At 42.6% G+C, this 22,647-nt stretch overlaps 1 protein-coding gene across 42 annotated transcripts in view; it reads right to left on the reverse strand.

Moving 5' to 3' along the window:
- PTPRD (protein tyrosine phosphatase receptor type D) overlaps positions 1–22,647 on the reverse strand; it is a 1,096,207-nt gene that overhangs the window by 729,262 nt on the left and 344,298 nt on the right. For all 42 annotated transcript variants that reach the window (XM_072152314.1, XM_072152279.1, XM_072152402.1 and 39 more), the window contains one exon: positions 16,497–16,554. The gene's annotated coding sequence lies outside the window, so the exon portion shown is untranslated. The remainder of the gene's footprint in view (positions 1–16,496; positions 16,555–22,647) is intronic.

Here is a 22,647-nt window from a genome sequence, read left to right on the forward strand (position 1 = left end):
TGCCCCCTCCCAGGAAAATTTGGCATTTGAACCGGCATACTCAAAGGAACTGTTTTCTGGAACCTTCCCAGAGCCACAAACCACTTGTCCGGTTGCTGCTGAGCTCTTTTCCGGTGCCCAGGTTTTCCACCGGTCGCAGTCTGTGGGTGATGATAACATTGTTGACCTAGTGGAAGAAGTGTGTAAAGAGGTGTCAGACAATGAAGAGACACGGTTGTCAGACAGTGGTGAAATTGTTGTCAGGGCAGGAAGTCCGGGGGGGGGGGAGCAGACTGAGGGATCGGAGGATGATGAAGTGACAGACCCAAGCTGGGTTGATAGGCCGGGTGAACACAGTGCTTCTGAGACGGAGGCGAGTCCTCAACGAGAACAGATTGGAAGAGGCAGTGGTAGGGCCAGATGGAGAGGCAGGGCCAGAGCTGGTGTATCAGCGCCAAATGTTTCACGTAGTGAAGCTACCGTGGCGAGGGCTAGATTTTCGAAAGTCTGGATGTTCTTTAGAGAAATACCGGATGACCGACGGACTGTGGTGTGCAACCTGTGCCACACCAGGATCAGCAGGGGTTCCACCACTACCAGCTTAACCACCACCAGTATGCGCAGCCATATGAATGTTAAACATCCCTCTCAATGGAACCAAGGCCGTTCACCTCCGGCCGGGCACACCACTGCTCCTTCCCCTGTGTCATCTGCTGCCTCTGCTATTCAGCCCCCGGCCCAAACACCTCCCGTGCGAAAACCACACCTTCGCCTCCACGATCCTCAATAGCATCCAGCAATGTCTCCATGCGCAGCATTCAGCTCTCCATACCCCAGACGCTGGAGTGTAAGAGGAAGTACAGTGCAACCCACCCACCCACACGCCCAAGCCCTCAACGTCCACATCTCCAAATTACTTAGCCTGGAGATGCTGCCCTATAGGCTGGTAGAGACAGAGGCCTTTCACAACCTCATGGCAGCCGCCACCCCTTGATGTTCGGTCCCCAGCCGCCACTACTTTTCCCGATGTGCCGTCCCCGCCCTGCACCAGCACGTGTCAGAGAACATCATCCGTGCCCTGACCAACGCCGTTTCTGACAAGGTCCACCTGACCACGGACACGTGGACGAGTGCTGCCGGGCAGGGCCACTATATATATCGCTGACGGCACATTGGGTTAACTTGGTGGAGGCTGGGACCGAGTCTGACCCTGGGGCTGCTCATATACTGCCGACACCAAGGATTGCGGGGCCTACCTCGGCCTAGGTCTCTCAGGCCTACTATGCCTCCTCCTCCTCCCACCCCTCCTCCACCTCCTCTTCCGAATTACAGTCCGTGGGCATGGCGCCATCAGTCGGTCGCTCTAGGCACAGCAGCAGAGCCGTCGCTAAGCGACAGCAGGCGGTGCTCAAACTGCTGAGTCTAGGCGATAAAAGGCACACCACCATGAGCTATTACAGGGAATCACGGCGCAGACTGATCTGTGGCTGGCACCGCTGAACCTGAAGCCAGGCATGGTTGTGTGTGACAACGGCCGTAACCTGGTGGCGGCTCTGCAACTCGGCAGACTGACACATGTGCCATGCCTGGCCCATGTGTTAAATCTCATAGTTCAGCGTTTCCTCAAGACATACCCCAATCTGTCTGATTTGCTCACGAAGGTGCGCCGCATCTGTGCGCATTTCAGGAAGTCTAGCACAGATGCTGCCACTCCAACTGCCCGCTCACCGACTGTTGTGCGACGTGCCCATGAGGTGGAATTCAACATTAACCATGTTATCCAGAGTTTACCAGCAGCGCAGAGTGATTGTAGACTGCCAGATGTCAACTTCCACCAGAAATGGTAGTCAGGTCAGTCAGCTTCCTCAAGTCTACAATTAGGAGTGGACGTGGATGTCTGATATCTGTCGGGTGCTGAGTAACTTTGAGGAGTCAACACAGATGGTCAGTGGCGATGCCGCCATCATAAGCCTCACCATCCCGCTGCTTGGCCTGTTGAAAAACTCTCTGGTCAGCATGAAGTCAGAAGATTTGCGCTTGTCACAAGAGATGGGGGAAGAAGATTCCCTTGTTGATAGCCAAAGCACCCTCAGGACTGTTTCTCAGCGCATATCGAAGGAGGTGGAGGAGGATGAGGAGGAAGAGGAGGAGAATGTTGGCGAGACAGAAGAGGGGAGCATTGCGCAGTCCTTCACTGTTCAGCGTGTATGGGCAGAAGAAGAGGAGTTGGAGGAGGAGGAAATGGAGAGTCAGGCCAGTGAGGGGAGTGAATTCTTGCGAGTTGGGACTCTGATGCATATGGCAGATTTCATGCTAGGCTGCCTATCCCGTGACCCTCGCGTTCAAAGAAATTATTCCAGCACCGATTACTGGGTATTCACTCTCCTGGACCCACGGTACAAGCAAAATCTTTCCACTCTCATCCCTGGAGAGGAAAGGAGTGTGAGAATGCATGAATACCAGCAGGCCCTGGTGCACAAGTTGAAACAGTATTCAGACAGCGCTAGCGGCAGAGGGCGTACTTCTGCGGGACAAGAAGCGAGGGAGAGTAGGCAAGCAAGCAGCTTGTCCAGCACTTGCAGGGGTACGCTTTACAAGGCCTTTGCCAGTTGTATGTCACTCCAGCAAGACACTGTCACCTGTCCCCAGTCTCGGCAGAGTAGGGCTGATCTTTACAGAAAGATGGTGAGGGAGTACGTAGCTGACCATACCATCGTCCTAAATGATCACACAGCTCCCTACAACTACTGGGTTTCAAAGATGGACATGTGGCACGAACTGGCGCTGTACGCCTTGGAGGTTCTTGAATGCCCTGCCGCTAGCGTGTTGTCTGAGCGGGTTTTCAGTGCAGCTGGTGGCATCATCACCGATAAGCGTACATGCCTGTCGACTGACAGCGCTGACAGGCTGACGCTTATCAAGATGAATAAAGCATGGATTTCTCAGGATTTCCATTCTCCACCAGGTGAAAGAAGCTCAACCTGAATAATGTATGCACTACTCCTCCTCATTTTCCTCCTTCTCCTCCTCTTTGTATACTAAAGCAGAGGAAATTGGCTATTTTTTGCCAGGGCCAACTGGCTCTAGCTATAGTACTCTATGTATTTATTTTTTCTGGTGGGCCACCTACCCGGTCCTCTGTTTTAAACAATTTTTGGGAGTGCCACATACAGGCACTAAATCTATTTAATTTTTCTGGAGGACCACCTACCTGCTCCTCTGGTTTGAAAACTTTTTTGGACTGCCACATACAGGCACTATCCAAATTTAGTTGTGTCCATAGCAGCCTCCACACATCATCTTTATAGCTGCCTCCACACGTTGTCTCCATTGCTACCTCCACACATCATCTCCATAGCTGCCTCCCAAAGTCGTCCATATAGCTGCCTCCATACATCTTCCCCTTAGCAAACGAGCTGTGTCAGGCAGAATTTTGGGTTGTTTTCATGGCTTCCACATCAAACTTGTTAACTTTGTCGCCACCCTGCTGTGTTATCCACAAAATATACTGGCAAACTTTTATCATTTACCAATATTATTTCAGCGCTTCTTGTGCATCTGTTTACATTCCCCTCACCCGCCATAACCAAAACTTATAAAAACAGTACTACACTTGATCTTATACAAAAGGTTCTTAGAAGTGCTGTTTGTAGCCCCCGCCTGCTTTGAAAATTATAATTTTTTTTAAAGTAAACGCTTCTGGCCCCCAGGCCCATTTTGGGTGGGGAAGAGCCGAGAGACAGGGGCTTGGACAGGTGAAAGCTCGCCTGGCAGTGGACCGCCAGCTCCATCCCAAGATCCAACTAACATAGTTTTAACTGCAGCACCTTTAATCTACTACTACTTTACTGCCTCCATGCATCGTCCCCTTATAAAAGGAGCTGTGTCAGGCAGAATTTTCAGGTGTTTAACCAGATACATAATGGAACTCAGCCCATCTGTCGCCGCCATGCTGGAGACCTGAAGTTGCAATCATAGCAGCGCAATATGGATGCCCCATACTGTCGCTCTTAATCATGGAACCATTTCCGAAAAAACAATTAAAAATAGAACCGCTATGCTATTCCATTATTCCTAGATGAAATATTCAAACGACCCCGCCTACTTTGAAAATTATAATTTTTTCAAAGTAAACATTCCTGGCCCCGAGACCCATTTTGGGTGGGGAGGAGCCGAGAGACAGGGGCTTGGACAGGCGAAAGCTTGTCTGGCAGCGGACCGCCAGCTCCATCCCAAGATTAGGCAGCCTCAGAGGCATTCATGCATACTACCCCTGCTGTTTCCTGTCCATTTCGCCTCCATGATCCTCCACAGCATCCACCAATGTCTCCATGCGCAACTTTCAACTCTCTATACCCCAGACGCTGGAGCTCGAGAGGATATACAGCACATCATCCCCATATCAAACGAGCTGTGTCAGGCAGAATTTTCAGGTGTTTCACCAGATACATAATGGAAGTCGGCGCATCTGTCGCCGCCATGCTGGAGACCTGAAGTTTCAATCATAGCAGCACAATATGGATGCCCCATACTGTCACTCTTAATCATGGAAGTTGTCTCCATGGCTGCCTCCACATGTCGTTCCCTTATTAAACGAGCTGTGTCAGGCTCACTTTTCGGGTGTTTCACCAGATACGTTATGGAACTTGGTCACTATGTCGCCACCATGCTGTGTTATCGACTAAATGTACCGTCAACCTTTTGTTGACATAGGAAATCATTTTAGCGCTTCTTGCTCACCTCCTTTGGTTCCCCTCTGCCACCCATTGTTTTGAAGCCTGAGTCCATATGGGGTATATCGCCACGCCACTCTCTAGCCTGCCGCTGCTGCGGCCTCTGCATGCCGTCTTCTATAGTGTCAGGGTCAATTATTGGATGTTTTAGATGCTATCTAGCCTCATTCGGTCACTCTGTCATCGCCATGCTGTTGCCCATAATTTTGGCATAATGGTGCGATTAAGCAGCCTCAGAGGCATCCATGCATGCTGCCCCTGCTGTTTCCTGTCCTTTTCTGTGGTGTTTCCATCATTTTCTGAGGTTTCAAGGTGTTTGGCCAAGCTTCCCTGTGCTTGGTCCCCTTGAAAAATGCTTGAGTCTCCCATTGGCTTCAATGGGGTTAGTTATTCGAGACGAGCACTCGAGCATCGGGAAAAGTTTGTCTCTAATAACGAGCACCCGAGCATTTTAGTGCTCGCTCATCTCTAATTAACAGCATTCATTGGACTTTATTGTTTAGTGATGTCTCTAGATGCAGGACCATCAATTACAGTGAAGAATGCTTCCTGAGGAAGAGAGAGCTTCAGTGTTAAAATCTCAGCCTACTTGACTTCATACAACCAGTTTACATCTCACTTCAAAGATGATTTTCTGGATGGTTCTACGACAACGGGTCTTGAAAGAAACACAATCTGGAACGTATTCAGCTGCTTGACATCATACTGGTAGTGTTATTTAGGTCCGTTTCTGCTGACAGGTTTCCCTTTAAAGGCAATGTATTTCTTATTCCATTGTTTACCAGTGAAACCTATAACCTTTGTTAATCTAATTGAAATGTTCTGATTTTGTCCATGATTGTGAGCTGGCCATCTTTTACCTGCTCTGATGTTTTACAGCAGCCTTATTGGCAAATGCATTAAATGTAGGTGTATATACATAGTTCTAGGCAGGCCATGTGCAGATATTGGGTGCCAGATATACTAAGAGACCAGAGGCACATTGCACCACATTGATAAATCTACCACTCTGCCTATTATTACAGTACACATTCATATTACAGTTTGATTCTTAAGCTAACCATGTAGGTATAGAAAGAAACTAATATAAAAAATAACCTGCACAGGAATGTCACGAGATAAGCCAAATATTAAAATTGCTCTACTCATTTGATCAGATCATTATCTTTTTTTCAAACAAAATTTCTGTATATTTATACAATGTATAAAGGGTACAAGAGTCTCAACTTTATTCCATATGTAAGGGAATAATGATGCACTAGATAGACCCAAATATTCTTTGAATATGGCAGTGGTAGGTTATTTTCATACTAGCATCATAACATAACTCATAATCTTGAGGGGATCCCTTTGACTTATTATTGGATTAATGAATCTTAAGTGAAGGGTCCTTTACTCAGAAGCTGAGCCTATTTGATCACCTTGGGATCCTGGCAGTGTGCAATAGCTGGGATACCACAGTAACAGCCGGGATTGCGACTATTGCAATCCCACCTGTTTAACCCTATAGACTCTGCAGTAAATATAGTGCATTGTTGCGGCAATCAGCACCTATCCTTGCCATGGCAGCCCTGAGGTCCCGATAGAGGACCCCAGGGCTGCAAGCAGTAGAAGCCTGCTAGATCTAGCTTTAGATCTAGCAGTGCTAATGTTAACCTATACAGAATTCAAAGGCTGACTATGAAATATGCTACAATACATTAGTATTGCAGCATATTAAAATTATCAAATGATTCATCAAGTGATCAAATGATTTGTTCATGTCCCACCCTGGAACAAAATAAAACAGTAAAAAATTTTTTTTAAAGTTTTCACTGCAAAAACACTGCTCTAAAACAGCTCTGTAAACAAAAAATAAAAATGTTATGCCCATTTACACATGGTGATGCAAAAACAATCAAATTTCTCACAAAATGAGTTCTATATTCTGCAAAACAAGTTAACCATAAAAAAGCTATAGAAATGGGGTATTGCCGTAATCGTGATGACCCACAGAATAAAGATAACACATTATTTTTATGGTATGGTGAACGTCTGGAAAAAAATTAAATGAATAAAATCTGATTATTAGCTATTAAACCTCCCCTAAATGATGTACCTGAAAAAAAATAATACCCCATATATCCAAATTACAGCAGTTTACCAACACATATGGTAATCTCATACTCAGGAGAAATTGGGTATCAAACTTTGTGGAGTTTTTGTCATTTAATACTTTGTGATGGTTTACTTTTTTGCCAAAATTAATACATCATCTAAAAAAATGACAGCTCGTAAATTACACCTCTATTTTGTTTTAACCCCTGTGAAACATATATAAGTTTAAAACACTTCTTAAAGTTGATTTTTCACACATTGAAAGTTGTAGTTTCTAAAATGGCATAATTTACGGAGTTTTACTGCTATTATGGCCTCACAAAGTCACATAAAGCTGAGCATGTGCCTCTAAATAAGGGTTTTGGCGATTTTCATAAGAATGAGAAAATTTGCACTCAAAAATCTGGACCTCATAAGAGCCTAGAAAAGAGAGAGGATGCATAAAACCCTGTGCCGATATAAAGCAGACATTCCGGAAATGTTAGTTATAAAGTTACTTGGGTGCTGTGACGTCCTGCCTGAAAAGCAGAACATTTAGAACTTTGAAAATGAATAGGTTTTAGAAATTTTTGCTAAATTTCCATTTTTTTCATAAATAAACACAAAAGATATCATCAAAATTTTTCTATTACTTTGAAGTACAATGTGTGATGAGATCTTAATATACCCTCCATATGTAAAAGCATTATAAGGTATAAAGGTCCTATATTAACACAGGGTAAGTTTAAAAAAATCAGGCCTGGTCCTAAAGCCCTAAAATGGCTTAGACCTGAAGGGGTTAAAGTAAGATAGTACTGAGCACTGGGCTATTCTTGACATAAATAATAGAAGTAAACATATCTTCCTTTTTTATATTTTTATCTTGTTTGTTATTTCTGTGTTTTATTCTAGACTGTATGTTACCATAATTCACCAAATAATGCCATATTTTATTATTGCAAGATGTTATTGTTCAGTTTCAAATATTAAAGACTTTTATAAATAGGGGTTAAAGTTTTAATGCATAGTAAAATTCTATGTAGCAAACCAGCTTACTATTTAAAATCCTTCATATTATATGTAGGTCAAGTGCGAGAGGTTGACTAATGACTGAGACAGCATGATTAGAAAAATGAACTTGCCTCATGCAGTCTCTATCATTAAACAAGATCTCTAATACAAGTCATTAACAAAACAATCAGAATTACTAATTCAGTATTCATTTAATGACTTTGATCATGCTAAAAAATGGATTAAAAAAGATAAGAAGCTCACTTTCTTTGTAGAGTATGCAAATGTGAAGCTAAGAACAAGTACATTTTTACTCTTTTTATGTTAAAAAAAGATAATCTGGATAAGGGGATATATTTTGATATACATATATATTTTTTGTCAAGCCGCGGTTTTCACTACTTGGGACCTGTATGTGTAAATGCAAGGGTTGTGGACGTTAACAGATTCATTACAAGGACTGAAATATTATATAAAATATAAAAATAATAATTTCAGAAGGTGAATTCTTTTACAGAAACAGGTACAGTGGGTACGGAAAGTATTCAGACCACTTTAAATTTCAGTGCAGCCATTTGGTAAGAACAAGTTATTTTTTCTTGCACAAAAAGAGTGAAAAATGTAAAGGGGTCTGCATATAAATGTCCATCTGACATCTATAAAATTAATGATAAAAGGTTGAATATGAACAAAAAACTTACTAAAGTATTAGAAAGTGGTCATAAAAAAACCTAATGATTTCAATATTTTGAGTGTAGTTGAAACATAACAAATCTATATAAGTAAGGTATATAAGTGTCTATATTGACCCAAAGAGGATGAAAAATGTAAAACAAAACATTTGTTAATTTTGCTGCTTTTGGATTTTTTTCCCAGCTGCCCAAAACAATGCATTAATGGAGTCAAATGTTTACAATAGAAAGCAAGCCATAATATGTTTGTGTAAACTGAAAATTAAAAAAATATTTGGAAAAGATAGAAAAAACAAAAAAAGGCAAAAAAAGGCAAAGGGCTATATATAGGGATAAGGATTTGGACTTCAGTGTCATAATGACACAAGGCTGCTACCTCTTGCAGTTGTCCTAATGTACTAGACAGTTTGGAAAGGTTGTTCAGAGGACACCAGAGCAAAGCACACGTTTAGTGAAGGTTAGTGTACAATGGTCAGGCAGAATCAAATATACAGGTCAAAACCCAAAGCTCAGAGGAAGTGGCAACGGTTGAGTCAGATTAGGCTGAATTGTCACCAACAATGATCACAGATGGCATTTAATGCATACCTTTGCAGATAATATGCTACCTACGGACCACAATGTTAAGACACCTTACTGTGGTTGAAGGTGCCCTTTATAATCAAAGTAAGGGAAGAGGTGGGGTTACTATTAATTTTGGCACATTAAATTACTGAGATTAAGTTCTCACCCTATTAATCTGGAGTAGTGTCTTGACACATGGAATATGACTGGACCTGACTTAGGTTCAGGAAGGGAGCCTGCCAGGTATCACTGCACCATGCTCTGACAACTCTCAGCCCTCTTAACAACTTGAGTGATTTTAGCTTAACACTTGTCATATATAGGCCGGTGTGACACCTAGTATACATTAGGCACTATACAATATTACCATCACAAATTAAGCAATCAATGTAGGCAACATCTCCTTGGGCTATGGAATCTAGAGATGAGCGAGCATACTCGTCCGAGCTTGATGCTCGTTCGAGCATTAGCGTACTCGCAACTGCTCGGTGCTCGGACGAGTATTTCGCCCGCTCGAGAAAATGTCATCTTGCGGCGTTTAGATTTTTGGCGTCCAGAAACAAAGCCAATCACAAGCCAGGAGACTCTGCAGTACACCCAGAATCACGTGGTACACTTAGATGTCGATAGCAGTGGTTGGCTGGCCTGATAAGGTGACCCTGGAATATATAAGCCACTGGCCACGCTGCACGGAGCATTCTCTGTCTGGATGCCGTTAGGGATAGAGCTGCTGCTGGTCAGGGATAGCGTTAGGGTGTTCTAGTAGATAACTGTTAGGCAGGAGTGATTCTCCAAGAACCTTACTGTTAGGCAGGAGTGATTCTCCAAAAACCCAACAGCCCTTGTTAGGGCTACATTAGCATTTTTCAAAAGTTAAAGTGACACATTCAGTCACAGCACAAAATCCTTTTGTATGCTGTCAGTGTAGGTTAGAAACTAGCCATAGCAATCATCTTCTGTGGTTGCTGTCTGAATTCTTCTGCACGTTTTGTTCTATTATTATTGCATGTTTTAGATGCTATCTCACCTCACTCGGTCACTCTGTCATCACCATTCTGTTGCCCATAATTTTGGCATAATGGTGCGATTAGGCATCCATGCATGCTGCCCCTGCTGTTTCCAGTCCATTTCCGTGGTGTTTCCATCATTTTCTGACGTTTACAGGTGTTTGGTCTTGGTCATCTAATTCCATCTTTTCCCTTATAATACCCCACATGCATGCATACTGTGCATGATGATTTTAGCGAAAATAGTTTAGGAATTATACAATTGCTTCCTGTTGTAGTGAGGCCACCTTATAGCCTTTGACATAGTCACTGCAGAAGAATGCCTGTAATTATTAGGGACATTGTGAAGCTGAAATATCTATTATACCACATTTTTCTTTGATCTATAAATCAAGATGGGTATTTGTGACCTGTAGTGAGTAGGTCATAACTAGAGATGAGCGAACATACTCGTCCGAGCTTGATGCTCGATCGAGCATTAGTGTACTCGTAACTGCTCGTTGCTCGGACGAGTATTTCGCCCGCTCGAGAAAATGGCAGCTCCCGCCGTTTTGCTTTTTGGCGGCCAGAAACAGAGCCAATCACAAGCCAGGAGACTCTGCACTCCACCCAGCATGACGTGGTACCCTTACACGTAGATAGCAGTGGTTGGCTGGCCAGATCAGGTGACCCTGGGATAGACTAGCCGCTGCCCGCGCTGCTCGGATCATTCTCTGTCTGGATGCCGCTAGGGAGAGAGCTGCTGCTGGTCAGGGAAAGCGTTAGGGTGTTCTATTAGCTTACTGTTAGGCAGGAGTGATTCTAAAAGAACCCAACAGCCCTTCTTAGGGCTACAATAACGTTATAATTTTTTTTTTTTTTTATTTGCAGCTAGTACCATATTGTGAGGAATTAGCAGGGGGACTTGCTACCGTTGTGTTTAGCTCTTAGTGACACACATATCCACCTCAAACACCAAAGTGGGAAAATTTATTAGGGGTTTGAGTAGAATTAGGCACAGTCTGCCAGTTTCTTTTTATTTTACGTTTATTGTTTTAATAACTCAGTGTCATCTCATCTTGCATAGTAGTGTGCTGTAATACTTGGCTAGAAAATAGCCATAGGAGAATACAAACGGCTTAATTACGCCTACAGTAGCGTTATATATATTTGTTTTCTGGTTGATCTGCTGGTGGCTGTAGTTGTTGCAGTGCATCTACTAGTAAATTGTGAGCAATTTGGAGTCAGACTTGCGACCACTGTGTTTTAGTGACGCACATATCCATCGCAAAGACCGAAGTGGGAAAATTTATTAGGGCCCGGGGTTGTATTTCAATTAGGCACAGTCTGCCATTTCCTTTTTTATTTTACGTTTATTTTTTTCATAACTCAGCGTCATCTCATCTGGCATAGTAGTGTGCTGTAATACTTGGCTAGAAAATAGCCATAGGAGAATACAAACGGCTTAATTACGCCTACAGTAGCGTTATATATATTTGATTTCTGGTTGATCTGCTGGTGGCTGTAGTTGTTGCAGTGCATCTACTAGTAAATTGTGAGCAATTTGGAGTCAGACTTGCGACCACTGTGTTTTAGTGACGCACATATCCATCGCAAAGACCGAAGTGGGAAAATTTATTAGGGCCCGGGGTTGTATTTCAATTAGGCACAGTCTGCCATTTCCTTTTTTATTTTACGTTTATTTTTTTCATAACTCAGCGTCATCTCATCTGGCATAGTAGTGTGCTGTAATACTTGGCTAGAAAATAGCCATAGGAGAATACAAACGGCTTAATTACGCCTACAGTAGCGTTATATATATTTGATTTCTGGTTGATCTGCTGGTGGCTGTAGTTGTTGCAGTGCATCTACTAGTAAATTGTGAGCAATTTGGAGTCAGACTTGCGACCACTGTGTTTTAGTGACGCACATATCCATCGCAAAGACCGAAGTGGGAAAATTTATTAGGGCCCGGGGTTGTATTTCAATTAGGCACAGTCTGCCATTTCCTTTTTTATTTTACGTTTATTTTTTTCATAACTCAGCGTCATCTCATCTGGCATAGTAGTGTGCTGTAATACTTGGCTAGAAAATAGCCATAGGAGAATACAAACGGCTTAATTACGCCTACAGTAGCGTTATATATATTTGATTTCTGGTTGATCTGCTGGTGGCTGTAGTTGTTGCAGTGCATCTACTAGCAAATTGTGAGCAATTTGGAGTCAGACTTGCGACCACTGTGTTTTGCGCTTAGTGACGCACATATCCATCGCAAAGACCGAAGTGGGAAAATTTATTAGGGGCCGGGGTTGTATTTCAATTAGGCACAGTCTGCCATTTCCTTTTTTATTTTACGTTTATTTTTTTCATAACTCAGCGTCATCTCATCTGGCATAGTAGTGTGCTGTAATACTTGGCTAGAAAATAGCCATAGGAGAATACAAACGGCTTAATTACGCCTACAGTAGCGTTATATATATTTGATTTCTGGTTGATCTGCTGGTGGCTGTAGTTGTTGCAGTGCATCTACTAGCAAATTGTGAGCAATTTGGAGTCAGACTTGCGACCACTGTGTTTTGCGCTTAGTGACGCACATATCCATCGCAAAGACCGAAGTGGGAAAATTTATTAGGGCCCGGGGTTGTATTTCAATTAGGCACAGTCTGCCATTTCCTTTTTTATTTTACGTTTATTTTTTTCATAACTCAGCGTCATCTCATCTGGCATAGCAGTGTGCTTTCATACTTGGCTATAAAATCGCCATAGCAATAGGATAGCATCGTTTGGTTTTAAAAACTAAAAAACACAAAAAAAAACAAAAAAAAAAAAAAAAGTTAAAAAAAAAATTCAAGTTATAACTCTCATTTTCAAAATGTTTAACCCGAGGGCTAGGGGTAGAGGACAAGGGCGGGGACGTGGGCGTCCAACTACTGCAGGGGTCAGAGGCCGTGGTCCTGGGCGGGGTGAGACACCACCTGCTTATGAGGGAGCAGGGGAACGCCGCAGAGCTACACTCCCTAGGTTCATGTCTGAAGTTACTGGGAATCGTGGTAGAGCACTGTTGAGGCCAGAACAGTGCGAACAGGTGATGTCGTGGATTGCCGACAATGCTTCGAGCAATTTGTCCACCAGTCAGTCTTCCACGCAGTCCACCCATGTCACCGAAATCGGCACTCCTCCAGCTCCTGCACCTCAGCCTCCTCCCCCCCCAGTCTGCCCCCTCCCAGCAAAATTTGCCATTTGAACCGGCATACTCTGAGGAACTGTTTTCTGGACCATTCCCACAGTCACAAACCACTTGTCCGGTTGCTGATGAGCAATTTTCCGATGCCCAGGTTTTCCAACAGTCGCAGTCTGTGGGTGATGATGACCTTGTTGACGTACTGGAAGAAGTGTGTAAAGAGGTGTCCGATGATGAGGAGACACGGTTGTCAGACAGTGGGGAAGTTGTTGTCAGGGCAGGAAGTCCGAGGGGGGAGCAGACTGAGGGATCGGAGGATGATGAGGTGACAGACCCAAGCTGGGTTGAGATGCCGGGTGAACACAGTGCTTCTGAGATGGAGGAGAGTCCTCGACCAGAACAGGTTGGAAGAGGCAGTGGTGGGGCCAGACGGAGAGGCAGGGCCAGAGCTGGTGCATCAGCGCCAAATGTGTCAACTAGTGAAGCTCCCGTGGCAAGGGCTCCTGCGGCGAGGGCTAGATTTTCAGAAGTCTGGAGGTTCTTTAAGGAAACACCGGATGACCGACGGACTGTGGTGTGCCACATTTGCCAAACCAGGATCAGCAGGGGTTCCACCACTACTAGCTACCACCAGTATGCGCAGGCATATGAATGCTAAACACCCCACTCAATGGCAACAAGCGCGTTCACCTCCGGCCGTGCACACCACTGCTCCTTCCCCTGTGTCAGCTGATAGTCAGCCCCCTGCCCAGGACCCTGCCACAAAAACCCCATCGTCGCCTCCACGATCCTCCACAGCATCCACCAGCGTTCAGCTCTCCATACCCCAGACGCTGGAGCGGAAACGCAAATATAGTGCAACCCACCCGCAAGCCCAAGCCCTTAATGTGCACATCTCCAGATTGCTAAGCCTGGAGATGCTGCCCTATAGGCTAGTAGAGACCGAGGCCTTTCGCAGCCTCATGGCAGCGGCCGCTCCTCGGTATTCGGTCCCCAGCCGCCACTACTTTTCCCGATGTGCCGTCCCAGCCCTGCACCAGCACGTGTCAGACAACATAATCCGTGCCCTGACCAACGCCGTTTCTGACAAGGTCCACCTGACCACGGACACGTGGACTAGTGCTGCCGGGCAGGGCCACTATATATCTCTGACGGCACATTGGGTTAACTTGGTGGAGGCTGGGACCGAGTGTGACCCTGCGGCTGGTCATATACTGCCGACGCCGAGGATTGCGGGGCCTACCGCGGTCCAGGTGTTTGAGGCCTACTATGCCTCCTCCTCCTCCCACCCCTCCTCCACCTCCTCCTCCTCCGAATTACCATCCGTGGGCATGGCGCCATCAGTCGGTAGCTCTAGGCACAGCAGCAGTGCCGTCGCTAAGCGACAGCAGGCGGTGCTGAAACTGCTGAGCCTAGGTGATAAAAGGCACACCGCCCAAGAGCTATTGCAGGGCATTCCACATCAAACTTGTTAACTTTGTCGCCACCCTGCTGTGTAAGCCACAAAATATACTGGAAAACTTTTTTCATTTACGGATATTATTTCAGCGCTTCTTGCGCAGATGTTTACATTCCCCTCACCCGCCATATCCCAAACTTATAAGAACGCTACTACACTTGATCTTATCCGAAAGGTTCTTAGAAGTGCTGTTTGGGGAGTAGCCTAGAGACAGGGGCTTGGATTGGCGAAAGCTCGCCTGGCAGCGGAGCGCCAGCTCCATGCCAAGAAACAACTAACATAGTTTTAACTGCAGCACCTTTAATCTACTACTAGTTCACTGCCTCCATACATGGTCCCCTTATCAAACGAGCTGTGTCAGGCAGAATTTTGGATTGTTTTCATGGCTTCCATGTTAACTTTGCCGCCACCCTGCTGTGTAATCCACAAAATATACTGGCAAACTTTTATCATGTACCGATATTATTTGAGCGCTTCTTGCTCACCTCCTTTGGTTCCTCTCTGCTACCCATTGGTTTGAAGCCTGAGTCCATTTAGGGTATGTCGCCATGCCACTCTCTAGCCTTCCGCTGCTGCCGCTGCCTCTGCATGCCGTCCCCTATAGTGTCAGGGTCAATTATTGGATGGTTTAGATGCTATCTAGCTTCATTCTGTCACTCTGTCATGGCCATGCTGTTGCCCATAATTTTGGCATAATGGTGCATTTAAGCAGCCTCAGAGGCATCCATGCATGCTGCCCCTGCTGTTTTCTGTCCATTTCTGTGGTGTTTCCATCCTTTTCTGAGGTTCCCAGGTGTTTGGCCAAGCTTCCCTGTGCAGAGCCTTGGTCCCCTTGAAAAATGCTCGAGTCTCCCATTGACTTCAATGGGGCTCGTTACTCGAAACGAGCACTCGAGCATCGGGAAAAGTTCGTCTCGAATAACGAGTACCCGAGCATTTTAGTGCTCGCTCATCTCTAGTCATAACCTATAGTTGAACTAGTGAAAGGATTTATGAAGGCTTTTCTCCCCACTCCAGTAATTTTATCAGGGCGTCTGGGTGATTACTGCTTGTGTTTTATTACTGTAACCTCCAGCCTTTGTTGAGAATAGCAGAAGAGTTTTTTAAAGTCTCTCTCTCATAATTTGGAGTATTTCACCACATTATTGTTTTTTGCAAAATAATCATGCTAAAATTGGCTACTATTAGTTATAATTATCTATTTACTCCTATATCCTATCTATAACCTTACATAAATGTAATGTCATTTAAACAGTTAAATTGTGTAGATTTGTATTCTGCTTAAAATGACATTTTGGCACATATACTAAGGTCTGTGCTCCAGTTTTCTGTTAGACTTTGCACGTTCTTTCCAGTGTAAACTGCTGGCACAGGTATTTAAGAAGTGTCTGCACCACAATTGTGTGGCACGTGACCGTTTTGTGGTGCAGCTGCGCTAGGCATCATGCCACATAAATTAGGGGGCATTCTGGTGCTCAGTCGGACTGTGCACCAGATTTAACATGCAAAGTCTGTTGCATGCCCTATGTAAAAGAGGAATTTCACAAAAAAAGTTGGTGAACTCTGTCGGGCCAGTACATGGAAGCGTCAGATTCATCATTTCTGGCACACATTCTTAATGAATCTGGTGCATTGGGCATTATACACAGGCAGAGGAATGTGCCCCATTGTCTACAAATGAAGGCATGGAAGCCATTAAAATATGAATACTGAGCATCATAACACAAAAACTGGTATACAAAGATCTAAAGAAGTAGAAACGTCTTGAAGATGCCAAGAGGAATGACACAGTTACAGTGTATAAGAAAGCCTTACCAAGAAATGAGGCCACTGTCTGGGAGGTTAAATATTGACGACAGCTCTGAAGGTTTCCCTGCAAAATATATGAAAACATAAAGATTAAATTACTTATTTGTACAACATCCTATCAGCGAGCTAATTTTTTTTATTTCTATACATTACATCTTGTCCCAGTAAAAATACTGTTTCTTTGTTAGAATTAGCACAAGTATCAATAACTAATGTATAGATCATATTAACAAGAGCATCTGATTACTACAATGTCATCCAAAAAAGAAGACAGCTTAAATCCCAAACACATGACAATAAGCACAAAAGGTGTAATATAGTAAGCGACAGAGCATTACATTGCCTTTGGCATACCTCCTGGGTGTAAATGAGGCACTGACTTAAGTTATTTCACCATCCTGTCACTGCTTTCTTGAGGCTAATTAAAGAAAATAATGTAGCAAATTTACTGTTTAACAGCTACTTTTCCAGTAACAGCTAGTTTTTCCCAGCTAGCATATGTTAAGAGTATTCCACTGTGAAGCCAATATATTTGACAAGATTAAGTACATTCATTTTTCCCTTTGTGAGAATTGGCCGCTATGTTTACTGGTAATATTTTATGTATACAGTACTGTGCTTGAATTACAGAGACAATAAAGGCCGATGCAGATCCACTTTTGCAATGGGGGTTAGTTCATTTTCTGTATAAATGCAAAGTTAAGGGGTGGTCCCAGAATACACATAAAGTATATATGGATGGGTGGGGGTTTGTAAAATAATAAACTAATAAACATGTTAAAATCATATTCAGCCATAGAGTAGTCTGTCACTGCCAGTCTCTGTTTGTTTACAGAGGTGCCAACCCTGTCCTCTGCTTCATGCCTGCTACTACTTTAGCTTGTGATTGGCCTACTATGGTTTTCTGGTTTTTAAAGTAGAAGGTTAAATTACTGAAAGACTTGCCAACTAGCTAGTAGGTATTTCTATAAGCTAAACAAAACTTAAAGGGGTTGTACACTTTAAGCACATTATGGAAAATTATTAAAATTATTATTTTTATAATTAAAAGTTATTACGTTTTTCAATTTAATTTCTGTATCAATTCCTTGTGGTTTTCTAGATCTCTGCTTGTTGTCCTTCTATAAGAAGCTTCAATGTTTACTTCCTGCAGATAAACACTGGTCCATGGTCATGTGCCAGAGGTTCGCATCTCATTATAACACATAGAGTAATCAGAGTTGTGTGATGCTAGTGAGCCATGAACCTCTGTGACATCACATGACCATGGTAACATGGTCACATGACCATGGACCAGTGTTTTTCTACAGGAAGTAAGCAATGAAGCTTCCTGTTGTATGACAATACGCAGAGACCTTGAAAACCTTGTGAAAAATTGATCCAGAAAGTGTATTTAAAATTATATAACTTTTCATTGCACACACAATATCAATTATTAAAGTGGACTACCTCTTTTACGGAGATTTAAAATTAAGCTTTCTTTCTACCAGAAATAACACAATGCCTGCCTACAAGCTGTAAGTTATATTGTATCTCAGCTCCATTGAAATAAATGTCTTTCAATTGCAACTTTGATCAGGTGTATAAAACCGTTAAATGTCACGGTCAGCACAACCATGGCATTTAAACTACATGCGGTATTTACACTGCACCATGTTCAGGGGGTGCGAATCATTCCTATGGTAGTTGCTTGTTCATGTCCCATAGTAGGACTAATAAAATTTTATTTAAAAAGTAAATTACAACATTGCCCTCAACTAGTTTCATAGTTTCTACGGTTGAAAAAAGACACTTGTCCATCAAGTTCAACCAAGGAAGGGAAGGGATTGGATGAGGAAGGGATTTAGGGGAAACAATTCTATATAACATAACCATCAATGTTATTTGGGTGTAAAAAGGCATCTAGACCCTTCTTGAAGCTATCCGCTGTCCCTGCTGTGACCAGCGCCTGAGGCAGGCTATTCCACAGATTGACCGTTCTCATAGTAAAAAAGCCCTGTCGCCTCCGGTGATTAAACCTTGATTTCTCCAAACGGAGACAGTGCCCCCTCGTCTTTTGATTTGATCTAATCTGAAACAACTTACCACCATATTTTTTGTATGGACCATTCATATATTTAAATAAATTAATCATGTCCCCTTGTAGTCGTCTCTTTTCCAGACTAAATAAATCTAGTTGTTTTAATCTTTCCTCATAACTGAGACCCTCCATACCCCTTATCATTTTTGTGGCTCTACGTTGAACCCTCTCCAGCTCCAGGGCATCCTTTTTATGGACCGGTGCCCAGAACTGGACAGCATATTCCAGGTGTGGCCGAACCAGTGCCTTGTATAGTGGTAATATTACATCCCTATCACGAGAGTCCATACCACTTTTGATACATGACAAGATCCTACTGGCTTTAGAGGCAGCTGATTGACATTGCATGCTGTTATTCAATTTATGATCTACTAGTACCCCCAGGTCCTTCTCAACAAGGGACTCTCCCAGATTTACTCCCCCAAGGACATATTTTGCCTTTGGATTATTGGCCCCCAGGTGCATAACCTTACATTTATCCACATTAAACCTCATTTGCCAAGTGGATGACCAAACATTCAGTTTGTCCAAGTCACCCTGCAGCCTATGAACATCCTCCATAGACTGTATTACACTACACAGTTTGGTGTCATCTGCAAAAATAGACACAGTGCTATTAATTCTTACCTCTATATCATTAATAAATATATTAAATAGTAGTGGGCCAAGCACAGAACCCCGGGGTACACCACTCATAACTGGTGACCATTCCGAGTAGGAATCATTGACCACAACTCTCTGGATACGATCCTTCAGCCAGTTTTCAATCCAATTGCAAATGATTTCTGCCAAACCAATAGCCCTAATTTTACCCATCAGGCGTCTATGAGGGACAGTGTCAAATGCCTTTGCAAAGTCCAAGAACACAATATCCACAGCTGCTCCTCCATCCAGGCATCTGCTCACCTCTTCATAAAAGCAGATAAGGTTAGTTTGACAACTTCTATTCTTAGTAAACCCATGCTGGCTGTCACTTATTATTCTATTTGATGTCACATACTCCAGTATGTAGTCTTTTACTAACCCTTCCAATACTTTCCCCACAATGGAAGTTAAGCTTACAGGCCTGTAATTGCCAGGCGAAGTTCTAGAGCCCTTTTTATATATTGGCACCACATTTGCCTTGCGCCAGTCACTTGGCACCACACCAGACATTACAGAATCCCTGAAGGTTTTAGCCAGCTGTACAGCAATAACAGAACTGAGTTCTTTAAGAACTCTGGGGTGTAACCCATCTGGTCCAGGAGCTTTGTACACATTGATTTTATTGAGCTTAGATTGGATAATGTCTACATTTAGCCAGCCTAGTATATCACAGGATCCATGACCCGCACTGGCACCATCCAAGTCAGAAGTTCTCTCTTCTATTGTATAAACGGAGCTAAAAAACCTATTAAGTATCTCCGCCTTCTCCTGGTCTCCAGTCACCGATGCCCCATTTTCAGAATAAAGGGGTCCAACCTGTTGTGACCCATTTTTTTTTGCATTGATATACCTAAAAAATTTCTTGGGATTTGTTTTGCTATCTTTAGCTACCTGTCTTTCATTTTGTATTTTGGCTGATTTGATTTCTTTTTTACAGATTTTGGTAAGTTTTTTGTAAGTATTGAAAGCCTCAGGTGACCCGTCAGATTTATATTTTTTAAATGCCCTCTTTTTCTCATTAATTGCCCTTTTAACTGTAGCTGTAAGCCACGCGGGGTGTAATCTAGCCCGTCTATACTTGTTACCTATTGAAATAAATTTAGAAGTATAAAAACCCAGGATAGATTTGAATTTCTCCCATTTAACATTAGTATCACCATGTGACAGAATCTGATCCCAGTCTATATCCTGTATTGCAGCCCTGAATTTTTGGAAATTGATCTCTGGTTAGCAAAGCTATGTAAAATACAAAATGTGATATTATATCAGAGCCTCAGCAGATAGTTGCTGCCTGATTATGCAGATGAAGTGGGAAAGTCTGCAGTATTATAAGAAGCCAAAGACACAGGTTCATACAATATACATGCAGAGATATGATTAATACAAGATATTTATTAAAAAGTGTCCAAGCCCTTTAAACTATTAACCCTTTACTTATCAACAAATCAGAACCTGAGGAAAGAAACAGAGCGGAGTCCAGAAAATTGCAGATGAAGTACACCTTAAGTTGAACCACTAGAACCCACTGTTTCATTTGAAGGTGTGCTTAAGTTGAAGATAATGTTGATGTGCACTAAGTGGCAAGGGACACTTTATCAATGGTCACATTGGTGCTTTAAGTTTCAGAGAGTGGAGCATGCTTGCCACAGGAGCCAAAAGGTAAAGACAGCAGGTGACACATAGGTAAGATGTAACAAGTTTGCACTTCCAGAAAAGTTGACATGGTGGCAGGTATGGACCACTCCCTTTTGATCAGCATAGTTTGTCTAGCAAAATAACAGATGTAGCAGACTTAAAATGGCACATTGTAATTTAATTTAATTAATGATAAAAATCAAACCCATCGAACAAACGTGCTTGCACTACATAATGTACATGTTGCGGGGGACATTTATTAGTTTTCTTGCATACAAGCCATGAAATAATCACAATTCCTTTGGTAACCACCAGGAAATGCATTTATGTTCTCATGGCGGGCATTGGAAAATGTAAAGGGGGCGTGACCGGCAGCTCATGGTAGTAGCACAATTCTATACTAGACAGAGCCTGGTATAGATTTGGACACCACTGAAGCTTTTGCCAGTCCAGCACACTTTTTATGTCATGTTAATGATTGGAATAACTGTATAGCCACTTATACAAGTAACTGTCCCCCAGTCTTGAATGACCTGTACTAAGCATACAAGCATTTACATAGTAGACCTTTAAAAATAATACGAATAAAAAAAGCATAAACGTTTCAATTTAGCCAAGGTGACATCTACTACAGAACAAAACTGTTATATGAGGCAAATAAAAAATTCAACCGTAAATAGATCTAAGGCCAATTCTGAAAAGAAGCTTCCAAGCCACTTGACATTAAGTGCTGGCTACACTTGGTTGGATCTGATCTGAGTGGAATAATCTGCTTCCAATCTGGCTGCATATTCTAGTTGCAAATTTCAAGGAACCAGCCAGCCGACTCTTGACTATATAAAAATTTATTCTTCTGTAGACAACACAAAACAGCTGGAAAATTGCAGATTGCTAAGTAGAATATATTATATTTTAGTGTTTTACTTTTTTGTGTGACCATATGACAATATAAAGCTATTCTATTTACCAATGGCTGTATGCATCAACTATGTTCAGTTTAGCTGGGCGGATCTTTTTGACAAAAACTATCTATCTATCTATCTATCTATCTATCTATTTCCATTATCTATCTGCTGTTTAGAGATATGCTGGGAGAACGGGAGCAGGAAGAGAGGTAAGTATACATTTTTTATTCATTTTTAAAGCCCCCGCCCTCACCACTTTTACCCTCAGACTGTAAACTCTTTTGAACAGGCCTCTCACTTCTATTCTTCCATATGACTATGTTTTTACTCTGTATTGTCTTATTTTGTTTATATGCCCCCCCATGATTTGTAAAGCTCTGCAGAATATGATGAAGTGATATATAAATAAAGATTATTATTCCCCTTTAATATTACTGACATTATGTTATAGATTCTGATTTTATTATGTCTACATGAATATGTCATTTTGTTATCAAATTATTTTATTTTACTCAACAGACAACAAAATAGACTTTAACTTGGATAATTTATCTAGAAAAGCTTTTCATTCCGAGTCCTTGATATTTCTGCAGTAAGCATGCTGATCCTTTCTGTCATCTAGATGGAGCTCTGGCACTGCACAATGCAAAAGTCTTAGTTCATTCATAGATTTCCATACAGTCATGATACACCACAATTACAATTACACACACAATTACAATTACACACACAATTACAATAAGGTTTTGCAAAATTGTGTCTATTTTTAAACCACAATCCATCTTTCTTAAAATGGTATTTTGTTCTGGGTTGTGTCTGCAAACAAGAGCTAAGTATTAGTTTTCTTACGATAAGAATTGGATGGACTAATTGCATATGTGTAACAAAAAGT

Source organism: Engystomops pustulosus, chromosome 1 (genome assembly GCF_040894005.1).
Source record: "Engystomops pustulosus chromosome 1, aEngPut4.maternal, whole genome shotgun sequence".
In the NCBI taxonomy this organism is placed as follows: domain Eukaryota; kingdom Metazoa; phylum Chordata; class Amphibia; order Anura; family Leptodactylidae; genus Engystomops; species Engystomops pustulosus.